The 6,000-nt window shown below is 44.7% G+C and overlaps 1 protein-coding gene across 1 annotated transcript in view; it reads right to left on the reverse strand.

Annotated features, from left to right (window-relative positions):
* The window catches only part of rerea (arginine-glutamic acid dipeptide (RE) repeats a), a 100,278-nt gene extending 94,529 nt beyond the window's left edge, over positions 1-5,749 (reverse strand). The window contains exon 1 of the mRNA XM_080031215.1: positions 5,158-5,749. The gene's annotated coding sequence lies outside the window, so the exon portion shown is untranslated. The remainder of the gene's footprint in view (positions 1-5,157) is intronic.
* Between the last annotated feature and the right edge of the window lie 251 nt (positions 5,750-6,000).

Below are 6,000 nucleotides of genomic sequence, written 5' to 3' on the forward strand. Positions count from 1 at the left end.
ACGGCTACAAGCCAACGAAGACACAACTAAAATAGGACATTGATCGGTCGAGGTCTAAGGGTAAATAAATCATCATCCTATAAGAGCAGCCATGAAGAAACTGTATCTACACATGGACCTTACTGAGATGTTCAAGAAAATGGCAGAATGATTGAGAACCGAAAGTAAGTAGTATGTGCTCAGAGAATTCAGATTGTACCCACTTCATTTTGCAATCCTAAGGGCTCACTTGTCATTTTTAAAAGATATCTTCTTAAAAAAAACAGACATTGCTTGCTTTTGATTAAATCCTTGACACACAACAAAAACCTCCCAAAACACAAAATGGAGCGAACATTATCTTGACAAGCCTGGTTAAACACAAGCGAGATCAATGGGTAAATTTATCAGCAAATATTACCATTCGCTGGCTGGCAAGTAATCATTAAGGAATGGCACTGCATTATTCATCGGCTAATGTATAATTCAGACATAACTGCAGATTCTATGCATAAATAAAGCGGTGATACATTTAAACACATTAAATGTTTACTTGATAAAATAGGAAATGAATGCGCAGCGTGAATGTATCCCCGCTGCTGTCACTCGATTATTTGCTACCGTTTCCTGAGGACGCAGAGACGTAAGGTAGTTATTGGAGAACAGACTGACAGCCCCACTCATCATAATGCATGCACCTAATTGACACAGGCTACTGATATCCAATATATATGGTGGGGGAAGCTCTTAGTGTAGTTGATTGATAGAATCCCCCTAAGCATCTCGTTTCTTTGTTGTATTAAGCAAATGAAAATTAGGATTGTCTTACAGTTTACACCTTTTATTGTCAAGCACATTAATATGTATTTACTGTCACATTATCTCCCTCGGACATCAGCGTATGTGTCTAAGCATTTTGGCGGGATCGTTGGAGTGTCAGAGTGGACAGTCAACAGGGAGGATGAGGAGGGAGTGAGGACACACACACACACAGGCTCCATCTGACGGTGTTGTGAGCGGGCAGCCCTGTGGGGACCGCCATTCCACTTTATGACCATGCACTGAATTAACGAGGCCAGATGTCCCCTCACTTAACATGTGTGAAAGTGCCCTCCGATGGGCTCAGCTGCTTTAAGGATGTACAGACAGAGAATAGGGAGGGAGAGAGAGAGAAAAGGAGACAGGGCCTATATTCAATTATCCCAATTTCTCACTCATCGTTGGCTCCTGAGGTTTATGTTAATTAAAAGATATCGGCCCCTTCCTCTGCGCACACACAACAAATTGGGTCAAATTTTTCTATGAACAATCAAAGCACCTCGCCGGTCCTTCATCAGTCTCCATTTCAGTAGTCCCCCACCAGAGGGTATTGCCTCCTGAGCAGTGCTAGAAGATTGTAACGTGTGTTATGTCAATCAGTGGCTAAATGTATTGTAAATGCGTCACTGGTAAACCACTACCTGGAAGGACAATTGGTCTGGTAGGGACCCTGTCCATTTAGATATCAACTCCATCCAAAGAATCAACAAACCCTGTGATGTATAAATGCTCCTCAAAAGCATTGGTCGGCTCCAGTGTAGGCGGATGGAAATAATACCAGCAACCGTATAGAAGCCATGACTTCTCATTGATTTGTTATGCCTGGTTTTAGGGTGTGTGTATGGGGGAGGGGGGTAACTGTGAGCTGCATCTTCTATATGGCTGAGATAGATGCAGTTAAGCCCACAAATTCCCAAAACCAAATAAGCCAGAGGTGTAATTTACCTACGTTTATCTGATTAGCGACTGACAAGCTGTTTGTTTTTCATGGGTCAAACATAACATCTGTTTGCATTTACGTGGCATTTTAAAAATAACAACTGGATCATTTCTGTGATATTACAATGAAACACAGTCAATGAGACTATTATTACCCAAATGGAAAAATACATCAAGACCCCTGCACACTTACTCATTAGAAAGAAAAAATTAGAGGTCCGCCAACATTGCATCAATTACCATTTCTCCGATTCTTTACGCATTACGTCATACCATTAGGGAACAACACACAGCACACACAACCACTGACTGTTTTTATTTTTTTCTACCAGCCAGCAACTGCCATAATCCTGACACAGGGAACAGAGAAAAAAAAGAGGGCAGACACGCAGCGTGGTGCAATCCCAGTGAGGACCATCTTGCGAGCAGATTAAATAACGTTTTTCCAATGCCCTGTCAAACATTCAGCCGCCTCTCAGCAGCTAGACAGCCGTTACAAGCTCACTCTATGAGGCACCTCTCTCTCTCTCACTCTCTCTTGTATGGTCGGAAACAGCCTCTTTGATCCGGATATCGCCCTTTCAGATTCCTCAGAGGTGACACTCACGCGCGCCTGTATGTGAGCTGAATGTTTACTAGCTCTCTGTACCTTGTCAGCGGTGAGACTCGTGTGATTGTGAGGGCTGTGGGAGGGGTGACTCACACCGCTACTATGCTTCCCTTGGTTTACATGAATAAACAACACAGACTGCGAACTCAGACCCCGATCAAATTGCACATCAGATTTAATTTCCTGCAAACACTGGTATGAAGTACTACAAATAGAGAAGCGGAACGATACCGACAGCGGCATGGCAGTGTGTTCGTAATTAAGATTTAAGGCGGCTATGTTCTCATCCGATAGCAGCCTTGCAGTGAAACGCTCGGTGCCCTCTTCCCATAGCCTACAACTCCCACACTGCAGAACAACGCAGGCTCTTGTGTACAACTCCATTAAGAGAGGGCTGACCACTTCCTCTTCCATTCAATCCGCAAGCAGTGAAAACCAAATGGATATCCCTAACCTCTGGGGGAAGTGAGGAAGATGCCATTTCAAAATGTTTTTCAGAAAGAAAAGCCATGCAAGTTGTTTTCCCCCACATGACGGCTTAGGCTGAGATTGGGACTGTGATTGCATGTAAACCACAAAACCATAATGATTTCTGTTACCATTTTAGAGACCGGCCCGCAACACACATTAAGGACTGATCCATTCCCGATTTAGTGGCCGCCAAACAGAAAGAAAAAAAAACATTTATGGTCGAAAAGGAAAAAAGGCTTCAGTGAGTAACACTGTCCGACCTAACAATCAACCAGAAAAAAGGCCATAGTGTCACTCATATTACTGGAATGCTCTGACCTTTTCTTGTTTACGGCCGCCATATTGTCAACCAATATGGAAGCGCAATTAGGCTCGTTTTCACCTGACAACCATAAATAAAAAGGGTATTAAGGCTTGTTGTCCGTACAATCTTCCCACCACATATGTTTAAAATCTAAATCAAACATCCTTCCCTTTATAAAATGACAGGGCACTGACTGGCAGTTAAGTGTTGTGAGTCACACAAACACTAAGAAAGACAACCCTTGTTAACCATTTAACTTCTTTACACCTCCTCATGACTCATACTAAGTACAATGTTCACATTCATGGGACGTTTAAAACCGGGCAAACCTCAAATGTTAAAACTATCTCTCTCTTTTTTTTTACGTGTTCCATCAACCATCTATAACCTGCAGGGCCTTGGTGCCATACATTAGCCCATGCAGTGTCGTCCCACTCAAGTGGATTAATCACGTCTGAATCATTAAGCTAGAGGTCACTTCTCAGCTAGCAGGGGGACAAAAGGGAGGAGAAAATGCCAAAGGAAGCTGGATATGGTGGAGATTAGCTCATCACAATTAGCAGTGCAACATCTGAGTCAATGTAATAGATTGGTAAAAAATAATTAAATAAATGCAGCGGCAGGGGGAGGATATACAGAAAGGAATTGTTTTTGTATGGCGAGGCTTGAAGGCAATCACAGCTTCCTCCCCTCCTTCCTCGATGTGAATCTTGTTTCAGGGCTGAAGCTTTTCTTTGTGCTTATGTGGCCAGATAACCCAGCAGATTCCACTCCTGACTGGACTCACATGAAGACTTACTATGACCAATTTTACAGTGAGTTAAGTAAACAAGCCCTCCTCCTCCCCCTTCTACTATAACTGGAAAACATTAGATAAGCCGCCTTTCAGACAAATAACTGTAGTAAGTCCGCTTTCAAATCCTAAGCTGCCCACTCCTAAAACACACACACCACCACCAGCCAGACCTTTCCTTGCTCTTTTCAACAACAGGATCCCCCCTCCCCTCCTCCACCCCCCACAGTGAGAGCTGCATGTGCTTGGGCCAGAGTTCATAGCCTCTGGGGTGCTGAAGAGGAGGGGGGGGGGGGGGGTTCAAGTTAATGTGGTGGTCCTTCAACAGTTTGCAACTGATTCAGCCACACACACACACACACACACACACACACACACACACACACACACACACACACACACACACACACACACACACACACACACACACACACACACACACACACACACACACACACACACACACACACACACACACACACACACACACACACACACACACACACACACACAACCTTTCAGAACGACCCAACTACTTTCCATTATCACAGTCCAATGATCAATTTATGACATGAGCAAAAGCTGTAAATCCAACAGCCGATCCTTATGAGAAACTTGAGGGAAATCCCACCCATCAAAGGCATAAATGCATTTGCCACCACCACTGACTCATCAAGACACACTTCTTCTTCATTCATCCCTGTCAAAGTGCAACTTTGTTTTCCTTGAAGTTTACTGAATGTTAAAAAACAAACAAAGGCTTTGTGTGTGTTTTTTTTTATCTATACACTGCATGTTTTCCAGGACAGCAAGCTAGCCACTTAAGGTCCCCCTTTTGTTTACTTCATTGCTCTCACTTTAAAACCATTAGCTGCTGAAACCCTGTAACAGGCTGGCCAGGTCACGGAGGTTGCTTGAGGGTTCTGCTGCTGCACCATCCAGAGAGAGAGAGAGAGAGAGGGAGCCAAGTTTTACAACAATGTAGCCAACTTTCAGCTCTCCGGAGCACTCAGAAACATTTGACTCGAGGTCACACGCGCTTCCTACTCCGGGTATAAACACAATTTAGACACGTTTAGGTCAAAGTCTAAGTGCCACCCAGCTTTAGTCAACATTATAACGCAAATTCAAAAAAAAATATTTAAATCACCCACACATTGCTCCCCCTGTCTGCGCCCCCCTCCTCCTCCTCCAACCACAACCGTCCTGCAATTTTTTATTTTTTTTTTGTAGTCAACTCACCCGCCAGTCTGGTGATTCTTGGGAGTCCCAGAGACTTGCTGCAAACAAGTTGAAAAAACGCGATCCGTGCCCGCGATTGACCCTTCACAAAACTTCACAAAAATTAAAGGCAAGCCAGCTGGGCCGGATCCAAGAACCGGGGACACAGCGAGGCAAAGACCAACACTTTTTTTTCCTTCTTCTTTTTATCCCTCCGCTTTTGCTTTTTCAAAAAACCCGCTGTGCCCGCAACGAGGGGCTTTCGGGCGAGCACTTGCTTCAATAAAAGACGGTTTCACTTTATACTGATGGTAACTGTTCACGTCCGAAATCGCCGAGAAAGAAAGAAAAGGCACGAGAGCGTCTGCTAGTAGTCCTTTCCCCCCCACCCCACCGCCGCCTCGAAACTGCTCCTATTCCCTTCGGCCGTGTTGTAGTCGCTGTCGATGATAGTGTCCCCATGAAAAGTAACACGGCGCTGTTTAGTTGTTTCGAGGGCTATAGGAAACCAATGAGTTCGCCGTTTACAGGCACCGCTTCCTTTTTCCACACACACACATGCACACACACTACCACACACGCTCCCTCTCTCTCTCTCTCTCCAATGCACACACAGTCTCCACGCTCCCCCTATCGCTCCCTCAGTCTCTGTAAACCCCCCTCCACCCTCCTCCTCCTCTTCAGCTGTTCAACAGACGCATCCACATGGCTGACCTAGTCTTTCTTTATCCAGACACTAGTGAAGGAGAATTACCCCGACCACAGTCACAAAAAAGAAACGACAAGCAAAACAAAAACATGGACTGGATTCAAATAATCATCAGGGACAAAAGGGTGGTGGTGGTAAAGGTGGGGGCGCCAATG

The sequence above is a fragment of the Ammodytes marinus genome (assembly GCF_949987685.1).
Source record: "Ammodytes marinus genome assembly, chromosome: 7".
In the NCBI taxonomy this organism is placed as follows: Eukaryota; Metazoa; Chordata; class Actinopteri; order Uranoscopiformes; family Ammodytidae; genus Ammodytes; species Ammodytes marinus.